This window comes from Crotalus tigris, unplaced genomic scaffold (genome assembly GCF_016545835.1).
Source record: "Crotalus tigris isolate CLP2741 ecotype Arizona unplaced genomic scaffold, ASM1654583v1 scf7180000018368.3068619, whole genome shotgun sequence".
Classification (NCBI taxonomy): domain Eukaryota; kingdom Metazoa; phylum Chordata; class Lepidosauria; order Squamata; family Viperidae; genus Crotalus; species Crotalus tigris.
This window is the reverse complement of record NW_024096968.1, coordinates 1,302,458-1,325,677: the sequence shown is the minus strand read 5'-3', so window position 1 is coordinate 1,325,677 and position 23,220 is coordinate 1,302,458. Positions and strand designations below refer to the sequence as shown.

Genomic DNA, 23,220 nt, shown 5'->3' with positions numbered 1-23,220 from the left:
GCCACTTTAGCTGACTGTGTTCAGCAGGTCAGCGGTTCAAATCTCACCAGCTCAAGATTGACTCAGCCTTCCATCCTTCCAGGGTAGGTAAAATGAGGACCCAGATTGTTGGGGGCAATGTAAATATATATATACATTGCTTACTGGTGTACACTGCTTAGAGAGTGCTTGCACTTAAAGCGGTATATAAGTCTCATAAAATAAATAAATAAATCTTGATCTATACAAGGTTAATTCTCTCTTCCATCTGCTTTCTCACCCAATTGGCTTTTTCTTCACATATTTGGAACTAAGAAATGCTATAAAGAAGAATGGAAAGTTCTTTTCAAGAAAGTTCTTTTCTATTCACAAAAGGAATGTTAAAATTGCAGATAATGGCTCAGATGCCATGCCCACAGTCTAGTTTATATACCCGGCAGAGCTGAATCCTTACAAATCACAGGCCACAAGATATTTGTTAAGGTTCAGGATAACCTATGACTCTCTCTTGACTAATTAAAACAGATTCATGGGATTTATGTTTATTAACTGCCATATGGAAGCTCTTTATTTAGAGGTAAAATAATTCGGAGACAAATCTCTATATGTGTTTGTGCATTTGTGTGCTTTTGTGGTAGTCTATTATGTATACCCGGAGGCAACTTTAAATAGTCTTTATTGTAAACAGCACTGATGTAGATAGACCTTATTTTTGGGTCCAGGACAACTGAGTGTGGCCAACTTACCATAGCCAACTTGCTGTGGTCAACTCACTGCGTCCAACTTGCTGTGGGATAACTCACCACAGGACAAGAGTTACACTAATATCAAAGAAATGTGGAATAGAGTTAAGGAAAGGATGCAAAAGGAGGAACAAAATGAAACATGGATGACAGAAATTAAAATATTTTTTTAATTACAGTATTTTAAATACTTAAATTGAATTGTTGAATTGTCTTGCAGCGAGTTGTCCCACAGCGAGTTGTCCCACCACAGGTTGGCCATGCCAAGTTGGCCGCAATGAGTTGGCCATGGCAAGTTGGCTGCGGTGAGTTGATGACACCAAGTTGTCCCATTCTGCTTATTTTTCCCGTAAATTATCTTTTTATGGAATCTTTTAGAACCGATTCCATAGATTTCTAGAGGCTATAGATTTTTAAGGAATTGGTTCTAAAAGGTTGCATAGAAAGGTCTTTACCATGTATCCCAAAGCCAATTTTGACTTTCTGTAGTAAATAAATATGCTTTAAGTGCTGTAAAATGTATGCCTAAACTCAAATAACTTTATATCTTTTTTATTCTTATTTATTTGCGGCATAGTTAGAAAATATCCATAAGGGATTTGATGGTTTTCTTACTGTTCAAAGAACATACACAAGTAGCAGAATATTAATGAGTGTTTAGTGATGACAGGGTGTTTTTTTTTAATCTAACATTTTTGCCTAAAAAAAAATCTTATACTAATGATGGGTGGATGGATGGGTGGTAGGCTGCTTCCTAGATATACTTACTAAGATACTTCATGGAGAAGAGGTGACTGGGTACAGAGGTGATAAACATGGTGTAGTAATTTCCTTGCAGTAATTGATGACTGGGAGGAGGGACATCTGTGGTTCCAGATGTGAAAGAGCAACAGATGGGCAGTTCTCGGTTGAACTGATAAAAAGTGAGCTAACCCTCTATTTAGGGAAGTAGAGCTGCTGCTCCTGAGCTGTTTACAGACTTGGAAACATCATGATAAGCAAACCCCTCCAGCTCAAAGCAAAGGAAAAAGAAAAAAGAGGGGGGAAAAAAGGATAAGTAGATAAATAATGACCCAACTTTGTTACAAAACATGGTGCAATCCTGTAGTTTTAATACATAAACACAGATGACCTTTCAGTTTGTTCAACTTTTTGTCCCCAGCACAGGAAGCCACAGATGATCTTTATCAAGGAGCTGAATCTGCTGGTCTGCTTTGTCAGAAATAAGATTAAGGGCTGAATTTAGGACAATGACAGAATCACTATTCCCTACAAGGCACATGCTGAAGACTCTATTTTGTACTGAGACAAGCTGGGTTAGTCCAGTGGGGATGGAACTAATTGAGGAGGGAAGCTCCAATCTACATTTCACTGCTACAACTTTGCCCTGACAAGTGTCCTGAGCTTAACCTTTCTTGTCCAGCTTTGTCCCCTAATTTCTGCAATATGGAAATAATCATTCGGTCTTGCTTTATAAGTCTGTTATAAAAAAATATTAGTATGATTAATGAATTTGATGTCCCCCCTGTGAACTTTTATAATAAAAAAGTAAAAGGAATAAGAGATGACCAACAATATTCCATTAGCCTTGAAATTTACCATTACATGCCAGAAAGCAATGGCATAGCAGAACTTGTTTTGGTATTCCAACCCGGATATAGTAAATGTTGTCCCTTAGTAATAAAGGTTGCAGAGGAAGATTTTTGGTCATTAGCTAAAGGCAATTAACTGCTCCTGGGAAAGGTCAGCATCCCCCAATTCTATGAGTTATGGCAATATATTAGTAACTATATATGTATAGTATAGATGTATGCTTACATTTATAAAACTAACTTTTATAAAGATAAAAGATAAAATCTTTTATAATATAAGAATACACAGCTAAGTGTCCACTACACCAAAATACATAGACAGTTGTGTAATTGGATACATATATAATCCAATTTGTGAATTACATTGTTCTGTACCAATCTCTATGACAATTCAACTTGAAATGGAACACTGAATAATGAACATCCCTTGGGGTTGGCCAAGATAAAAGGAAGACTAATTTGCTGTAATGCCAGTGTTTATCTAAGAAGAAAACATTTCCTTAAGTTCATTGCTTGTTCTGTTAGATCTGCTATGAGGAAAAAGTACTGTAACACGAGGCAAGCAAATGAACAACACACCTGGCAACAGATTCAGTTAAAAATTTACACAACTGCAGATGTAGAATTGGCTTAAATAATAACAGGAATGTTGCCAGCAAGTCCTTTGTAGTACTCACTGTTGCTTTCAAAGCAATAAATCATTATGCAGAAATGTGGTGCTGAGGGTGTCTCTAAATCTCAGATTAGAGAAGTTCCCACAAACTGATTTATCTGTAGTACAGTACTGTGCAAGATGCTTTATTTTGTTAAAGCAGTACATGGAATGAGATTATATGGGCCCACTAAACTAAAAGGAACATACCTTTGAACGGTAGAAGCCAGCTGTATCTTAGTGTCACAAAAATTGTGGCAAAAGAATAAGAAGTAGTAAACAAAAGAAATTAAAATAAAAAAGAAAAGAATGGAAAGGAACTTTAATACCATTTAGTCTATCTGCTTTTTTATCCTTGCAAGCATATCTTGCTTCCACCATATCTACTTCTGCTGTTTTTCAATCCATTTACTCTTCCTTCGTAGATTCATTTCGCAATTTATTCTTCATTCATTCTCTCTATAGGACCAAACCATTTCAAACTATGTAGTTCCTCTTGTTATTCTTTTGGTCGCTTATTTTATAGTCAGTCTACACATATTATAGCTCATTTATTTATGGCCTAACCAACAAGCTCCTAACAGCACCATCTATGTTCTATAATAATTAAACAGTTACGAGGGCATCATACAACCTCTTTGCTCAATATTTAACTATTTGCTAAGCCAATTCTTTTATTCACACATATTTTATTTGTATCATATAGCTTTCCTATCATATTCAGCTACCTACGCTCAACTCGACATCCATGCAGAGATATCTTTGATGTAATCTTATTTTCTCCATCACATGCTTTCTCTAAATTAGCAAATGTGCAGTAAACCTCATGCATTTCTCAATGATCTGCTGAAAAAAGCACAAATCTGGTGTGCACACCCCCTGCCCAGCATAAATCTATAATGTACTTCTTAAATTTTGCTAATTGTCCCATTCATATATTCACAGAATTCTGCCAAACATCAACTCAGGCACATTTAATAGCACTTTGTATTTTTTTTCATTTATTCTTGCTACCTAGCTCTTTAGCTAAGGAAAAATAACAGTATGCTTCCAGACATCAGGCTAAGATATGTCTTGATACAAACATCATAAAGTCAAATAATGAATCCACATTCTGTTCACATTCTAACACTTCTCCAGTTACATTTACTAGACCTGCAGCTTTATCATTTTTCAACATTCTCACAGCATCAACTACTTCTTTTTCACATTTTTGATTTTGACATGCCATTAGCTGTCATTTCAGTTCTACTCTTTGTAACACCACTATCACACTCATAAAAATCTCAGATAGTTAGTTCATCTAACATTCTTTCACTTCAGCTTCACCTCTTAATTGAATCCACTTTGCTGGAAGCATCTTATTTAAGCCCTTTCCATCAACTTCCAAAATATATTTTTACATTTCCACTGAATATTTTTTTTTTGCATTTTTTCTGTCTCTTTTAATCTTAATGTTTTGCTCTTTTTTCTTTTGCAAGTCTTTCATTATATTCTCATCTTCAGTCTCTTTCCTTTTTCAGCACCTTTGTATCCTTCACTGATTTTCTCAATCTTTCTTCATAAATAAATAAATTATACTTTTATATTCATTATGTTGCCCTGTGTATGCATCATAGAGTTATGCTTAAATAGGACTATTTCTAAGCATATACTGACCAATCATAGTTCTTAATTATTCTGAATGGCCCAATTACCTTCTGTGTATTCTCTCACTTGACTTCCTGTTCATCCAGTCATATTATCTAACAGTATAACTTTCATCTCTAGATTATATTAATTTAAACAATTATTCCAAACTCCTCCCTGATTCTTTCATTATCACTATGCGCTGGACTATGACATTCAACTGTCACCATAATATGTGTTCCTACTTTCATACACATCTACAACAGTCTCAGAGTGGTCATTTCATACCTTTTGAGATCCATTTTAGCCTATAATTCATAATTAATCTACATTTTCAACATTTTCCTGAAGGTATTCACCAAATCTATTATACCTTTCTTCTTTCCTTTAGTTGTATATTTATTTCATTAATGTGATTCATTAATTCATATGCTTTTCTTTTACTCTTCTTACATTCCAATTCACAAGCTTCCATTTTACATGGCTAACAACAGCCTTTAAATATTGATTTCCGTTGCCCTTCATTCCTTGGTGTACTACTTTTTAGGAAGGTTTAAAAAAATAAAGGCTAAATTACCAGCCTTAGTAGTACCTGTACATGAGCAGTAGTTCCTTCTAATGATAACAGCACAGTATCACTCAATTTGGGTCCATTTTGGTCAGAATGCCAAAGTCTAGTTTGATCCAAACTTGCTTACACTGTTTTCTGTAAGATAGGGTCTCTAATATAAAGACATAGATTAGTTATACTGATAGAGGGATAGACAGACAGAAAGATGATAGATGGATGGATGGATGAATGGGTGGATGGATATATGGATGGATGGATGATAGATAGATATGCCTTGTAAATTCATCTTCAGTCCCCATTAGAAATCTCTGGCAAATCAGCAACTTCGTTTACTTTTACAGAAAAATAAAACTGTGCAAAGCTTACAATGATTCTACTTATAAGGATTTTTGATTAAATCATGTTAGTGAGTCAAATCTGTTTGATGGGTTCTTTGATAGCAATATGAGCTATTGGAAAATGAATGTTTATATCTTCATGAACCTAACAGCATGTCAGGAATTCTGTTCTTCTGTTTCTGTTCATCACTCTCATGCTAGGATTATTTAGGAGGGCTTGTTAAGAACAATTAGTAAGTGGTGAACTTTTCAATTTTTGGTACCAGCTTGTTTTTTAATCAGTTCTTCAAGTTTTAATTTTCAAATTGGAATAAAATATTTTCTGCATTGATTCATCACAATTTTTTATAAACTCTTGGGTAGACAATTTAGAGGCTGCTGCATTCTCCCTTCTTCATCCTTCCTATTTATATTTTACAAGCGATGCAGAAAGAATATTTCAAAATGTATCGCAGTGAAACCTTGAAATTATCGGAATGAAATATTTCTGGGTTGATGTCTATTACTGATACTTTATCAATATAACCCTTGATAAATTATTTAATCATATGCCCCCAAATTGCAAACCAAGTGTGGATCAACTATTTGAGTTGAATACCCAACATTAAAGCAGTCCTTTGACTCCTGCAAGCTGCATTACTGATGCATCCTTTCCATTGATCAAGGAAGAGTCTAAGTCAGAGGTGTCAAACTCAATTTCATTGAGGGCCACATCAGCATTGTGGTTGTCCTCGGGGGGGCAGGGGTGTGTGGCCAGGATGGGTATGGCCTACTGGGTGGGTGTGGTGTGGGTGTGGCCTACTGGGTGGGCATGACTAACTCTACATCATTCGCGTCAAGGGTGCCTGTGGGGGCCTGGGCAGGAGTGGGACAGATCTGGGGGTCTCTGGCAGAAGGGGGTGAGACTGGGGCAAGCACCAAGGCATGATCCATTTCTTCATTCCTCACAAAGGGTGACACCTCCCCAGCATGCACCCAGGGGGTGGGGCCAATACGGCAGGGGCTGGTTCCTCGCTGTTTCTAGATGGCCTTATGAAGCTAAGACTGAATGTTTTTCAGCATAGATGGCCACCACAAAATTGTACATTGGCTCTTGGCCGGCCTGGGCCAGGGCAAAGGCAGTGGGGGCCGTTCCCTCACTGTTCCAAGATGGCTTTTCGGGCCACATGAAACCACTTTGCGGGCTGCATCTGGCTTCCGGGCCTTGTGTTTGACATATCTGGTCTAAATGGCTTACAAAAAGTAAATTAGTGAAACTAAGGAGGAAGAGGCTCAGTTTGTACAATATCATGGACTGAGTCTAAATCAGAAACAAGCAGCAATCTTCCTCCAATAACTTTACTGTTCCTGATCTGACATGTAATGAAATGAATCCTTCCTCTTCGATATCCTCCATTAGCAGCATTATTATTTTTGTCATATAGTGCCTAGCTAATTAACTGCTCCTAGGTTTGACAACATCCATTAGCCTTGCTGACTTTAAATGAGGATTATGATGGGAAATAGAACTGACAACAGCTATCCATGATGGCTTAATGAAATCTCAGTGTTTAGAGAAGTAGCCTCAGTCAAGGAAGCAAGTGCAAAATTCACAACATGAATTATCTCTCCCCTCTACACATTTGTCTGGGAGGTGGAACAAGATGGAAAGGTCAGGGAGCTTTCATGTGTAGACTCTACATGAAATGTTTTCATGGTCCTAGTTCTTTTACTCTCTAAAAATCATATTTCCTTGTACTTCATAGAGAAGAGATACATTTCCACGTTCCATGTTTATTATTAATCTTCTTCAACACGCTCATTCAGTTCTCCCTTGGTTCAGAGCCAAAGAACACAGCAAGGTAAACATGCTCACAACTGTGTGAATGTTTTAACATTCAAATAGTAATCATAGATTTTCTTCAGCTAATATTTTCTATTTAATATGAAATGGAAACTCTCATTACTACTGTATATGCAATGCAGAGAAGAGAAAAAAAATGGGGACATGATTTTAGGAAGAATTTGAAGGGCATATTGTCTAGAAACATGCTGTGAGGCCTTCTCCTTTTGTGAGATAAATATGTGCTATTTTGAGGATCTCATTATGAAGGGAAACCACACTCAACTGTGTTTTCCTTACTGTAATGTGTGATGTGTGCATAATCTTGATATCTGCTTTCCATTTTCTTCTCCTTCTACAATTATCATAGGCATGGCTAAAAATTGGACAGAATAGACCATGAAATAGAGCTTGATAGATCAGAACAAAGAAATAGGGCAATTTCATTGGATTTTTTTATTGTACTTAGATTTACTAGTAACCTATTTCTGGAGCATCTACATACTAGAAAAGCTTTACCTGCTAAATAGGTGCCTGTTATACATCTGTTTAGCATGCAGTTTCTCTTAGAAAAGGTTTGTAGCTATGATAATAAACTTGCGTTAAACAATCTACCGTAATGAAATGCATGTATTTCTCAATAAGTAAATTTGTTTCCTTTTACAAGTTTTAGAAACATCTGTTGTGTTTTCTCTAATTAAAAGAAATTGTTTGATCACTCTATTATTTAAAGAACTTCTTGAGATTAATCCCTATCACAACAGATAATCAGAAATATGAGGCTAGGAGTGCCACTTAAGTTATCTGCTCCCTCCTCAACAACAGCAGACACTCTACAAAAGAAAGCTGAAATAAAAGACACTTGAGAGCTTTTTTTTTCTTTTTTAAAGTCAATCTCAACATCTCACGCTTTAACATTTCAGTGTTTATTTAGAGGCTAGTCTTATGCAATCCACACAAGAGATGACTATCCAAAGGTTAAAAAAGAAAATAAAAATTGTAACATTAACCCATAAAATAGTCTCCCTCCAAACAACCATACGTGCACGTTGATCACCAGCCTTGAATCATTTAACTCTGAGGGTTTGACCATGGCCATTTCTGTGTCCCTCTCCTTGCCCAGTACAAAGACACTCACTAACCATAGCTGAAGCAGCTTGAAGATGACTTTGGGTTTCATTTTGCTGCTTTCCATCTTATCCCACATCAAGAACTTCCTGCCAAATTTGCTTACCCCCATCAATCCAGCAAGTAAGCAATGGGCCTTCTCCCTTCCATCTTCCTCTGAGTTCAGCACTTGTTTGCAGTGTTGATTTCGATATGAGAGAAATCAAAACTCCTCCTTTCACAGTGTCCCTTTTGGGGTCTTCTTTTTTAGTGGGGTTAGAATGCAAAGTCTTGAAACTGAGTAGACCCTCTCTGTCTTAATGTGTATCACTGAAAGTGTACTTTAGAGGACTGGGCTTTGGGACTAATGTAATCTGTACAGTAAATAATTTTCTTTCTAGTGGCCTTGGGTTCATAGAAAATGTTTGCTTCTGTTTCTGGTAAAATATCCTGAGGCTACTTTACAGTTTCCACATCTATCATCACATTGGAAAATTTTCTCTTATACTTCAGTTCTTCAATATCACTTAACCAGGAGCTTCATTTCAGGTGCATAAATCCAGAAGACACTAGATGACACTAATATATACAAAATCACTTTCTCTTGGCTGTGATCTAGGGATTGACTAGGAGCGTGCTAAGTGCAAACTAAACTGGAGATTAACCACCATAATTTACCAACAAGTTGGAAAAGACTTTTAACACAGTGGTTGACATTGGCAGGACTGGAATTTCATCTGATGAAAATGTTGCAGTCTTAACACTATTGCAAACAGCCCCACCACACTCCAAGCTGACAAGATTAAGAAAACAATAGGAATAGCACTTAGACTAGCACTCCTCCATAGTGCTTTACAGGACTCCCTGGGCAATTTACAAAGTCGGCATATTGCCCCCAACAATCTGAGACCTCATTTCACTGACTTTGGAAGGATGGAAAGCTGAGTCAACCTTGAACGGTTAGGATCGAACTCCTGGCAGTGGGCTGAGTCAACCTGCAATACTGCATTTTAACCATTGCACACTGCAGCCCAGCAAGAACTATACTTATTTTAGTAAGATATGTTTAATTCTAAACTAAATGCTACTAAATGTCTAGTATTTTTTTTATTTGAAGGTATAATTTGCCCAAGTCCAATGCAGTATGAGCAGCATACATTCCCCACCCTGAATTGATTATGTTCTATCAAGTCAGGATCAACTCTTAGCCACCCCATAGTACTCTCCAGGTCATCCCAAATCTTCCAATATTATGCCTATCACCACTATATTCAAGTCTATCCCCCTTGCTGCTGATTATCCTCTTTTTCTTTCTACCTTTCTAGCATTATAATTAATTGTGGTGGAGTTGCTTTGAATTATCTGAAACATTTACTGACATCTGAGCTAAGGTGCTATATATGAGATAAAGTCTTAAGTGGCTCACCTGCCATCTCTTGATTGCTTAGATCTATTCCTTTCCCAGGAATCTCTCAAGCTTATGGACAGCAGCACAACCTGGACCCATTCTGGATAGGCAGTAAGAACACAAGTAGGGCCAACAAATTTCAGGGCAGCAGGATTTTCTGCCAGTTCTGGGATGGGGGGGGAGGTTCCAGCAAAGCAGCTGCATGGATCAACTCCATGTACTGTTTATGTGAAAGTGATGTAAGAAGCCAAATTCCTCTATTCTTAGGATGAAAAAAACAGATCAAATCAGATTAACTTTATTATGAGCATGGACAATGGTAAAAAATGAAAAACATATGTAACATAACATAAAATAGCAGAGATCAACATATATATAGAATAGCATAAGTGCTTAGTCAAGTGTTAACTCATCAGGGCCTGCTGTAATCTGCAACCAGTAGAACAAAGCTTTGCTCCATTTAGAGAGATAAATGGGGTTTCTATATATAAGAATAGATCTTTTGAGTGGAATAAGTCTGAACAATCGGAATTATTCATTAATAGTAGGGTATGAAGCAAAGGCATATATATATATATATATATATATATATATATATATATATATATATATATATATATATTTTCTGAGGTTTTCGCGGGTATTTGTATGTAGGTCTTTGGTTGTTCGGGTTTTCTCCCACGTAAAATTGGAAGTGTCTTGGCGACGTTTCGACGAAGTCCCATTCGTCATCTTCAGGCTGGTGCTTTCAGCTTCGTGCTTCGAGGAGCAATGTGATTGCTCATTGCTCCTCGAAGCACGAAGTTGAAAGCACCAGCCTGAAGATGACGAATGGGACTTTGTCGAAACGTCGCCAAGACACTTCCAATTTTACGCGGGAGAAAACCCGAACAACCAAAGACCTACATATATATATATATATATATATATATATATATATATATATATAGGAGCATACGAGACTCAATGACACTAGCAACGCAGGGGCATAATCTGCCCATATATTGAATGTTCTTGAATTTCTATTCTGTGACCAATGTAGGAAGGACATTAAAATGGACTAAGGTTAATGCAATCAATTCTGTTTTGAATTAGAAATTGCACTATGTAGATGGTTTTGTGTGCTGCTTTTGACACAAAGGCTGCTTGCAAATACTTATCTGGGAAAGGGACACTTCATTTTGGCGTTCCATATCCAGTATTTGGTTGTCTAAACAAAAATTTTGGGCTTCTTATATCCCAGCAAAAGTATCCCTTCATAGAGCAGCCATAACAGTTTAATTTCTTGGGAAGTTATTTTTTTTCTGGTTGCAATTAGTATCATTAGATAGAATTAAGGAGACTAATCCGATTTGGCAAAAGGATAATTGTAGTAATGTGGAGGGTTTCAAATTTGTGGTACTTGTTTCTGGATGGAGTGCCACTTTTAACAAACCAAAACCTGAATTTTATGTTGTACCTATTTTGACCATATAATGTACTTTCCAGTTAAACCATGTTGTTATTCAAGTATAAAATAAAATATCCAAATGTCAAGTGTTTTAAATAGGAATAATAATTATTATAATAGTATTATAAAAATATTAATATATAAAAGTATTACAATCAGCAAGCTTCTGTATGCTCAAAAAAACTGCATGCCGGTGTTCCTGTATTCAGCAGGAGTCAAGCTGAACTTGAAAATATGTTTAAATTACTATATAGTTAATACAATATTTAGTAGCTGCAATGCTTAGAAAAATGTGCATGCAAGCAGTTTTTTTAAAAAATCAATCCACAATAAACATTTAAATGAGAAAAGCAGAGACAGCAATACAAAGTTTAAAATTTGTAGAATTGAGCAGTCTCTGGTACAATTCATTCCACAGTAGTCCATTTAACTTTATACATTCCCGTGATATTTAGAAACTAATAAGGGATGAACCTGACCATCCCTTTGGGAATTAAAATGAGAAACCGCAGAGTTTCCATTCATTTCAATGGAATGGAGGAGAACTGCTTGGAAATTCTACACATTATATACGCAGGACTTCTTCTGACTGCTGGAAGACTTCTCAGCTGTTATATTAGCAGGACAAGTGTCAAAGTGCATATTTGGGGGCTCTAAATCAACAGCTGCTTTGTTCCACTGGGAAAACAAAGGTCAACTTTCACAACTGTCCCATGACAGAATTTGAGTAAGAAAAATGCTTTTGACCCAGTCAGCCCTTTTCTGAGTGCAAACATGCATAATGCCACTTTCTTGCTCAAGTTAACCAGGGAGCAAAAAAAGGGATTATGCCTGGTATGATTGCACTTTTAAATTTAAATTTGACACTCTGATGAGACTATAGATGGCTGCAAATACATCGGTCTTTCAAGTACAGTGTGTGCATCCATTCTAACAAAATCACTGTGATAACGTAGTTCAAGAAAAGCAGATTCTGGAAAAGGTACTATGTAGTGTCTATGGAGATTCTCAGTCATCCAGGTCACAGTTGTCCCAAAGGTGCTTTTTCAAAAGGCAACTAGACTTTGTTTTTCCTTGAAGACATTTCGCTTCTCATCAAGAAGCTTATTCAGTTCAGTTCTTCAGAACTGAAGAAGCTTCTTGGATGACAAGCGAAACATCTTCAAGGAGAAACAAAGTCCAGTTGCCTTTTGAAAAAGCACCTTTGGGGCTACTTTGTGATGGTTAAGGCAACAGGCTAGAAACTTGGAGATGGCGAGTTCTAATCCTTCCTTAGGCACAAAGCCAGCTGGGTGACCTTGAACCAATTGCTTTCTTTCAGCCTTAGGAAGAAGACAATGGGAAAGCACTTCTGAAAATCTTGCCAAGAAAAGTGCAGGGATTTGTCTTGACAGTCACCTTGCTGACTATGAGTTTCACACAGAGACACAAAAGTCCCTCTAGAGCAGTGGTTCTCAACCTGTGGGTCGGGACCCCATTTGGGGTCGAACGACCATTTCACGGGGGGTTGCCAAACAACGCAGTCCGCCATTTTTTCCCCTTTTCCTTAGCTGTTCTACTCCCTTTTATTCTATTGGCTTTTGAAAGCCAATAGAATAGACTCTCTTGAATAGAGTCTAATTCTATTGGCTTTCAAAAGCCAATAGGAATTGTCCAGGCTGTCTCTGCCCTGCTGAGCCCGCCAAAAGTCCCATTCTGCAAACGGTGCTGCAAGTTGTCTGCAGCGAAGGCGAGCTGTCTGGAAGTTTCCACCCCTCCCTGCTGAGCAACTACTAAAAATGTAAGTAAAAGAGGGCCAGGGGTGGGAGGCTGGCGGGCGCAGGGAGGGTTGCTGGCGCGCGTGGGGCCTGGCGGGTGCCTTACCTCCCTTGGGCTGGCATGCGCAGCGCTCCCGGGCAGGGAAAGTCCTCGACGTACGACTGGTTGGGTAGTTCTCGACTTACGACCAGTTGGGTAGTCCTCGACTTATGACCGGTTGGGGGTCGCGGCATTAAAAAGGTTGAGAACCACTGCTCTAGAGCTAGGGAACATCACAAGGGTAAGACTTTAGACCTGAGTGCATCTATTAGAAAAAAGTCCACTGGAATCAACAGAAACTATTTCAAAGAAAATATCAGAGGTTTCCCCCCACTTTCTTCTATTTTGCAGCAACTATGTATGAGTGTCTTCTTTTATATGCATCATCTGAAGAAAAGACAGAATCCTATGTTAAGATAGTCCCATCACAATAAACATCAATATAGCATAAAACTGGCATTTTATTTAATCATAGGAACCGTGCCAGACTAGTAGAACTGAAGAAAATATTCCAGGAGTGATAGCCTTAAATAGTAACTACAACCATTTTAAGGGAAAGAAAAAAATATTACCATTTTATATGTAAAATTTTCACTCAAAATTCTTTCCTATTATAATACAGGCAAGATTATTTGCACTTTGAAGTAGGGACCATTAACAAAATCTGTCCCATTTCAAGCATTTGCTTTGCCAGATTACCTCTTTGCTCCTCCAAACTGCTATTTATCTAAGATAAGAGGAAAAACTAACTAGGTTAATCACCAAGTCTCCCAGTTTGGAAAATTGAAGCAAGTTGAAGCAAGTACAGAATCACCCTTACCTTCACTTGTTTTCCAAACTATTTGTCAAGTGAACTCTCAATCAAATTCTCCATTACCTTATGCTCTGAACAGGTTTTAATTCTGTTACATTTGCTTTCTTGCCAAGTGTCGCCAAAGTGTCCAGTACTTTTGATTTATATCTCCCTTAACTGACCATGATCCAAAAAGACCAATCAATCAATATATAAGTGGAGATTGTTTTGCCTTTTCCTTCCCAACTTTCACTGGGTTCTGAATTAGGAAATTATTGACTGCTGCTAAAAATATGGGAGCAGTAGCAACGGACATGAAAGCTAGGGGAACTGGGTTATAAATATATATATAAATTGTAGCACCAGGTAGTAATCAGTGGCAGCAAATTAATAGTAACTGCTGTGACTACCAAATAATGGGGATTTAAAAAAAAGAACAGTGCAATTAATCCAGAATCTTGATTTCATGTTTTTGTTTATTATGCTATTTGACAACAATAAAAAGCAGTCAACTGATAAACTTTTATTAAGCAATTGACTGGCATTCTAACAGCAGTATTTATCAAGATAAATGAGCCTATAAATTGCCCTCTAAAACCATTTTCACCTTTACATTTAATTATTGTTAACCCCACTGATTTCTATTCTTTTAACTGTTCAAAACTATGACATCTAAGTGATAAATATTTTTTTTTAAAAAATAAGTTAATTTTGGAGTAGCATTTACAGGTTTAACAATAAATTAGCTTTTCCATTACACATTTCTTCCATGCTGGAGCAGATAGGCAATTTTCCTCCTGACTTATTAAATGCAACCCATTGAATTGCTTTTCTTTTTGTATATAACAAGAATAGACAAGGATTTTTTTTACCACCTCAAGCAAAATATTAACCTAATTTTTCAACTACTTAATTTGTTCTGGGGATGGCTGCTCTCTTCAATTAAAATCTGAACAGCAAAATTATTCTGCCTGGACCAACTATCCAATAAAAGTTTTTTTAAAACACTACAGCTGTGCCAAAAGCAACTTACTGAAAGCCACAAAATCTAACAATAAAAGAAATAGATCAAGTTTTAGATATTCTCATCAGGAATGGACATGATGTTTACCCCAATAATGACCACCAAGGAAGGTCTAAAAGGATTTGTCAGGTGAGATAAGCTTCAAGGGAACAAGGAATTTTGAAAAAATAGATTTTGACCAACTTAGAAGCCTATATTAAAGGGTTGGCCTTTTAATTCTGATCCGTATATTAAATTCAGACAACATATATGATTATGTGCCATCAGGTTAGTGTCAATTCTTGGTGGCCACATAGATAGATTTTCTGTCTGACAATCTGTCCTAAACTTCTGCACCTAGTTTCTCTATCTTTGTTGGTAGAATACTAATTTGTTGAATTTTCTTCTTTTATAATATATACAGCAGAATTCTCTGTAATGACTCATTCTCATTTCCCACTTGATAATTGTTTAGAAGCAATAGGTCCTCGTGATATTGCCTTCACCTTGATCTCCTTGCGTCTTGAGATATCTATAACTGTTGTGTGTTATTTCTCTTCTTCGCCTGCCACAAAACTGAAATGTATAGGCAGTGTAGTGATGATACTGGCCAGAGGCCATGAGAGCCTGATAATTTTAGTTTTATTTTCAAGACAGATATTTGGTGTGTTTTTTTAAATATTGGATTACTGATTTCTTTGGTGGCTGATAGGTCTGCCAGCCAGGATTTTTATTTGGGTTTTCACATGAGAATATGATATTCCAGAGTTTCTGGATTTCCTGATGATTGTTGCTGCTGCAAAGCTGCTATTTGGTGTATACATACACTATATTAATTTACTTGAGATTTGATTGGAGATGAAAAGACCAAGGGTTCACCCACCACTAGCCTGAAACTTTTCCTCATTAAATGTGAAAGGACAATCTAGTGCAGGGGTGTCAAACTGCTGGCCCAGGGCCGGTTGCATCATGTGGAGGCCGTGCCCACCCCAGCTCCGGCAATGCAATACATCGTGACACGTCACATGACACGGCGAGTTTGATACCCGTGGACTAGTGCAATGTGTCTCAATCTTGGTGAGTTTAAGATGGATGAACTTCAATTCCCAGAATTCCCGAGCCAGAATTCAGGGAGTTGAAGTCCACTCATCTTAAACTTGCCAAAGTTGAGATCTAATGGCTAAACTTTAATAAAGTTCAGATACGGGACCAGTGCAAGTTATAATTTTCTGCAAACTCAGAGGTACAAGCGATGCACATCAATATTGCCATGAGGAAGAACCTTGGCTTCATTTCCCATTACTGTAAGTATATGGATAATTTCTCTCAGGTTAGATGCAAAATTGCAGCCTCCAAGGAACAAATCCTTTCTCAATATGATGCTGCTAGATACTTTGGCTGGAAATTCAGAAAGCAGCAGTTCCAGCACATCAAAAAGGTATCAGGCTGGGGAAGCCTCGTTTAAATTCAAACAAAGGTATGTATAAAATAGTAAAACTGTTTTAAGAACAAAACAGTGTTCTTCTAATGGAGCAAAATTCAATGTAAAATGTTAAATTTCCTAGTCCTAGGACCAGCTGCTGCTCCGTGTTTTTAATCTGAGGGTTGTAAGAATAGGTGTGTTTTAATCACAATGAGTGCTACTGATGGCACAGTGATTAGAGTGCAGTATTGCAGGCAAACTCTGCCCACAGTTTGGAGTTTGATTCTGAAGGATGTCAAGGTTGACTCAGCCTTCCATCCTTCCAAGGTCAATAAAATGAGGACCCAGATTGCTAGGGGCAATATGCTGCAATGTAAGGCACTATGGGCGGCATATAGGTCTGGGTGTTATTGCTATTGCTACTATTATCCAAATGTTATAAATTTTAGTGAAAGTATGGTTTTTAAAATGTTTTTGAAAATATAAACATAAATTCCCAGTTAAGTTCTCACTTGTTTAGGTTGGGATCTATTTTCAATTACTCATACACTCATCAATGTTTCAGTCTCAATAAACCGCTGAGTCACTTAGCCAACAGATTACATGACGAAGAGAGCAACTAATCTCTTTAACATTCATTTCAATTAGTAATCTCCTTGGTGAACTTTCTAATATTGTGTGAGGTTTTAAAATAATCCTGGCAAGTTTTTTTTTTTTTGTTGGCAACCATTTTGTCATTATCTAGCAGATCAAAGAGCGTCATAAGTCCACCAATGGCAACTGTACTTTTTTTTTTTTTTTTTGCACATAGGGATGGCTGCTGGCTAAAAAAAACCTGACTGGTAGAAGAAAATATGTGTAGCTCAAAGTTGAAATGTGTGGTCCTTGGTGCTCTCTGAGCTTGGGGGTTTTCTTGCAGATATTTCATTACCAAACTGGGTAACGTTATAGTGGGTGTAAACAGCACTGGTGATGTTGCCTAGTTTGATGATGAAACATGTGCAAGAAAAGCATCAACCTCAGAGAGCACCAATGACCCTACAGAGTAACTTTAATATCACAAGACAGAAGAGTACAGACAGAATGCAAATATGCCAAAGCTGTACAAACCTTTGCAAATCTACCTTCTTAAAAGTAGGATATCTGACTAAATCAGTATTGTACTAAGGGTTTTACATACATAAACCTCAGCAAGCTTAGCAGTACCTCTTTGTGATGCACAGATAAACACACCTTTGCATTATATGCCTGTAAAATAAAGCACAGTACAACCTAGAATCTATCTATACAGCTGCATGAACTCATTATTGTTTTTAAAAGAAGACAATAATTCTCTAGGCCCATAGTTTGAGTAGTGGTCTTCTGTTCTGAACTTAACTATTACTTTATTTCCTCATTGTATCACTTTAATATTTTAAATAAGTAAAAACAAGGCTCTTGATCCTTCCTGCTAACTAGAAAAAAAATTGGGGCAAAAATCACAAACTACAAAACTACTGCCTGTTAAAGTAGTTGCAAGAATTTGAGATATTGCTACTCAAAACATCCAAGTCTGGTTTCATACTCTATACAGTAGCAGATAGCCTATAAGGTGTAAGACTGAAGGCCCGCCCAACCTCTGCTTTCAAAAGCTCTGCTCAAAAGTCTTCATACGCCTTCATCATCTATTGGGATAATGCTTCATCAGGTCATACTCCCACCCTAAGGTGACCAACTTTTTTACAATGAAAAGGAGGACACAAATAAATTGAAGGAAAAAAATTGTAAATAAAAAAAACCATTTTATTCATTGCAACAATAATACAGACAACTTGCATGTGCAAAGTTTGCCAGTCAGGTGTTTTGGTGCCTCAGCAGCAATTCCTATTGGCTTTCGAAAGCCAATAGTGGGAGTAGCACAGCTCATGCAAAAGTTGAAAAAAAAACCCATCAAAAAAAGGTGCCAGGATGCCGTTCTGAGCGTTCTATGAGGAAAAAAAAAAGCTCTGCAGATTAGTCTTCAAATATCAAAAAGGAGGACATGAAGGAGGACACTTTTTGAGGGAGGACAGAACTTATAAAAGGAGGACTGTCCTCCCTCAAGGAGGATGGTTGGTCACCTCACCACCACCTATCTTCTAGGAGGCTTCTCACCTGGCATCCATCCTGAAACCTTGGTATGTAGAGTCCTTGGTGCTATCCGACTTATATGGATATTTTCTTGCAGATGTTTCATTACCAAACTAGGTGATATCATCAGTGCTAGTAGGGAGTGAGGTTTGTTCTTATTTTACATATAACCTTGCCCTGTCAGTATTGGTAGGAATGAACTTGATGGTTCCTTGTTTGGGCTGTTATTTACGGTTAGTTGATTTGTCTGAGTTGGTGATTCCTTCATTGGGGTATTGTTTGTTTCTTGTTTGTTGGTCTGATGTTAATCTTGGTATTAATTTCTGCTCATCTGAATGTTGATTGCTGGTGAGGAGATATTGTATACTTTTTGTTTCTTTTTGATTTTCGCTTTTGAATGTTGTTTATCTGTATGTGCCCATTGATTGCTGATTTAACCTTCAGCTATAAATATTCTCTTCTATTGTTTCCCTGGTATGTGTGAGTAAAGAGATTCTCACAATCTGTGCTGCTGTTCTATAAAAAAATGCAAAAGTAAAATAATTTCAGAGGTAAAACCCTTTGGCTGTGTATTGTGTGACTACATTCAACATTTTCTTTTGTTTTTGGTAGATAAACCAATTTCGCCAGAAAGAAGCAAAATCAAACTTTATTTAAAAGGGAAAAAAGCTAAAAACGTAAAATCTCTTTTTAACTTTAATGATTAAAAATGCAAACATTGAAAAAGGTAATTACATGCCGTTGCTGTTGCAAACTTAAATAATAATTAAAAAAAGGAATAGTCTAAAAGAAAACACAGTGTTCCAGGTATTAGTCTGTTCTATAACAAGATGAGGTCAGGAGTTACCAATTTTCCAATCTTCTATAGAAAGAAGATACTTTCTGGAACACAATTTGAAATATAAATAAAAATAGTTCCCTAATTCTCATCTGGCATCTATCCTGAAACCCTGGTTTCATTACCAAACTAGGTGATGTCATCAGTGCTAGTAGGGAGTGAGGTTTGTTCTTCATTTACATATAGCCTTGTCCTGTCAGTGTTAGTAGGAGTGGTCTTGGTGTTTTCTTGATTGGGCTGTTGTTTGTACAGAGATATAGAAAATGAGAATTAGCACTTATAAAGAAAACAAATCAAACCTACAGCAGGGGTAGGCAACCTTGGCTCTTTTATGACTTGTGGACTTCAACATGGCTGGCTCAGGAATTCTGGGAGTTGAAGTCCATGAGTCATAAAAGAGCCAAGGTTGCCTACCCCTGACCTAGTGCAATATTCTTGACTCGATCCTTTACTTTGTGTACAGAAAGATCACTTCCTGAAGCAAACAGATCTTTCAAGAAACCTGGAGGGATCCAGCTTCTTAGGGTTCCCTCAGATGTTTTAGAACCACAGAAGCTCCTGTTCCTTACGCTACCTCTCTGAAGTTCTGCCATAAGTTTTCAATATACCATTTTTTTCGCTCTATTTCCAGCAAAGGCAAAATATCACAAGGCATGCAACAAGGAGCATCTCTCTCTTCCTCATGTATGTGGATTATATATCTGAGTCTGCACCTTGCATCGTATTATGCAATCTATAGTCACAGCACTCGATCCAAAAACAAAAGTCTCGAAACACATTTTCTTTTGCACTCGGAAAATGAAAAGCAGCTGTTCTTAGGCCAGAACATTTTGAGATCTAAATGTTTTGCACACCCATAGACTCAAGTAATCCCTAGCATTCTGTATTTCCTGGTTCACCATTTCCTGCCTCCTGAATATTCTTCTTCATTTTCTTTCCATTACTACTGTAGCAAATTATATAATGCAACATTTTCAGGCAGCGATTCCATACAGTGTCTACTTCTGATCCAACTGGTGACTCATTGATACTTTATACATCTAAAATAGAACTTCTTATATTTCTATTTAAGTCTTTTTCTTCTTCTGTTATGCTTATTATCTTGATAAACACCTGGTCATCCCTGCTATAGTTTTATCATTCAGAAATTTTAGGATTTTGTTCAATTTCTCCTTTTGCAACATAATCAAACTGTTATTTCTTCTCTCTTCCTAATTCTGTATTTGTGATTTCCTCTGTGGACATGTTTTTTATAAGCTCAGTACTTTTGATCAGATACAAATAAACAGGTCTTATCTGAATGTGTTCATATGCTACCATTAAATAAAACGAATCTGTTCTGAAAACTGGAAATTAGAAAATCATTTGGTTTTAGTAGCAGAGTTAATTCTGTGATTAACCATTTTTCAATTTTTATAACAATTATTATAAGATAAGAGGATTCATTGGAAAAGACCCTGATGTTGGGAAAGATTAAAGGCAAAAGGAGAAAGGGATGGAAGAAAATGAGATGGTTGGATAGTGTCACTGATGCAATGAACATGAATTTGGGCAGATTCTGGAGACTGTGGAGGACGGAGATGGGTGGGAGTCAGTCCTGATTTAGCGACTGAACAACAAACATCATAGAATATAAAATATAAATAGAAACAAAAATTGAGAAAGTTAAAAAGAGGAGAGAAATGCAGAAAGAAGTAAAAAAGGAAGATAAAAGTAGTGATTTCTGACTTTTTTCAGTGCGGTAGAATACAAAAAAAAAAAAAAAAAGTTACAGCCTCAGCCTTTTACTTTACATTTCTAAATGTTTCAAACCATTTCTATAACAACAAACTCATTCTAATTGTGAAAATCTAAAATTAGGGTTTCAGATTTTTTTTTCTGAGTACAAAATCCAGAAGTGGTTTCCAAATGGAAACAAAACTAAATAAATTCTTCTCTTTTTAATTCAATAAATCAGAATAGATGGGGCTGAAGATAGCTACGTGAGCAATAGATTGACTAAAGAAAACATCAGGAGGCACTGCACAGCTATAGGTCCATTCTTGAAAAATCTTTTTCTTGTTACCCTTTAGGTCTCAAAACAAATGTTGCTGAAGAAACATTTCCAGGGATATCGTTAAGTTACAATAAGTACATAGGCTTTTTTTTCTGTCAAATGACAATTAACCAAGATAATGTTTGACTGGCTAAAGTTTGTTGGGTTAAAAAACAGATTCATGATATAAGATAGCATAATTTAGCACCTAGTTGACTTAGTTCTTCATGCAACAATATGTTTTCTAAGGATAAAATGAAAGACCCTTTTGAGCAGAGCAAGATACAAATATAATATTGATGACAAATAATAATAAAAATAAAGTAGAATCAGATTGTAAATTAAAGTCATAAAACATCAGATAAAATCAATTAAAGGTGATTTAGTCATAACACCAATGATTTCAGTGGGTATGTTCTACAACTGCATAAATGTGAACTCAAAGCACTATATATGATTGGAATATAACATTGTTATAACACTATTATCAGGGATGACCGTGAAGGGAATATAAAAATCAAGGTGATGGCCATAATTATTTGATCACTGTTTAAAGTCAAGGATGTCCCTGACTAACACAGGATTTCCCTGTGCAACAAAACAGGAGCCCACACTAAGCTACCATGTAGTTTCCATATATCCAAATCTGTTTCTGTCTTTTGATTGTCTACTCCATTTCCTTGAGTTCTCCGGAGATTGTCAATATAGAAGCTCTATATTAAGTATAAGCCAAGTAATAAGTTTACTCACTTGTAAATGAAAGTTATTTTCCAATAGCAAAAGTTGGCTTGAAACTCAACATTAAGAAAACCAAAATCATGGCATCCGGCCCCCTCAATTCCTGGCAAATAGATGGGGAAGAAATGGAGGTAGTGACAGATTTTATTTTTCTGGGTTCAAAGATCACCTCAGATGGGGACTGCAGCCAAGAAATTAAAAGAGGCTTGCTCCTGGGGGGGAAAGCTATGGCAAATCTAGACAGCATTCTAAAAAGCAGAGACATCACCCTGCCAACAAAAGTGCGTATAGTCCAGGCCATGGTTTTCCCAGTTGCAATGTATGGCTGTGAAAGTTGGACCATAAGAAAGGCTGAGCGCAAAAAGAATTGAGGCCTTTGAACTATGGTGCTGGAGAAGACTCCTGTGAGTCCCTTGGACTGCAAGGCGTTCAAACCAGTCAATCCTAGAAGAGATCAACCCCGACTGCTCTTTAGAAGGCCAGATCCTGAAGTTGAAACTCAAGTACTTTGGCCACCTAATGAGAAGGAAGGATTCACTGGAGAAGAGCCTAATGCTGGGAAAGATTGAGGGCAATAGAAGAAGGGGACGACAGAGAATGAGATGGCTGGATGGAGTCACTGAAGCAGTAGGTGTGAATTTAAATGGACTCCAGAAGATGGTAGAGGACAGGAAGACCTGGAGGAACGTTGTCAATGGGGTCGCGATGGGTCGGACACGACTTCGCAATTAACAACACAACAACAATCGTACTCATATAATTGGCATATGTCAACAGAATTTACTAGGGGCAGATCTACTTTTTAAAATAGGCGTTCTTGCCTGCCTTGCTCCTTATGCCCAGAAGGATTTGATGTTTGATCAGAGAGTCAGCCAGTGTACCAAAATTACAAGGCATGTTCTTTAGTCTGAAGTATGTTGCTGTACAAATTCTTCAGTTGTACCAGGCTGCTTTCATATGCATGATCTGAAGACATCTCTTCCACACATTGTACATTGTCATTGCATATATAGGCTTTATTCCTTTAGCGCTCCTTTAAAGCTTCTTCCATGAATATAAATGCATTCTGCACCTTAAGGGCATCTGCTAGAGGCCCAATCAGGAAGAGGAATATGGTGTGTTCTGTTTGTCATAGTCATCATGATGGCCAACTGTTATTGTATACAAGATAAATATTGTCAAGGATTTTTCAG

General features: G+C 37.1%; 1 protein-coding gene and 1 long non-coding RNA gene across 3 annotated transcripts in view; both read right to left on the bottom strand.

The window, feature by feature from the left end:
* Positions 1–23,220, bottom strand: part of LOC120311494 — a 528,108-nt gene that overhangs the window by 121,288 nt on the left and 383,600 nt on the right. The gene's annotated exons all lie outside the window — the stretch shown is intronic.
* The window catches only part of LOC120311462, a 121,010-nt gene that overhangs the window by 39,193 nt on the left and 58,597 nt on the right, over positions 1–23,220 (bottom strand). The window contains exon 3 of one of the 2 annotated variants that reach the window (XR_005557628.1): positions 18,298–18,932. The exons of the other annotated variant lie outside the window; for it this stretch is intronic. This is a non-coding gene — a long non-coding RNA (uncharacterized LOC120311462). Of the gene's footprint in view, positions 1–18,297; positions 18,933–23,220 lie in introns of those variants that run through there. 2 annotated transcript variants of the gene reach the window in all.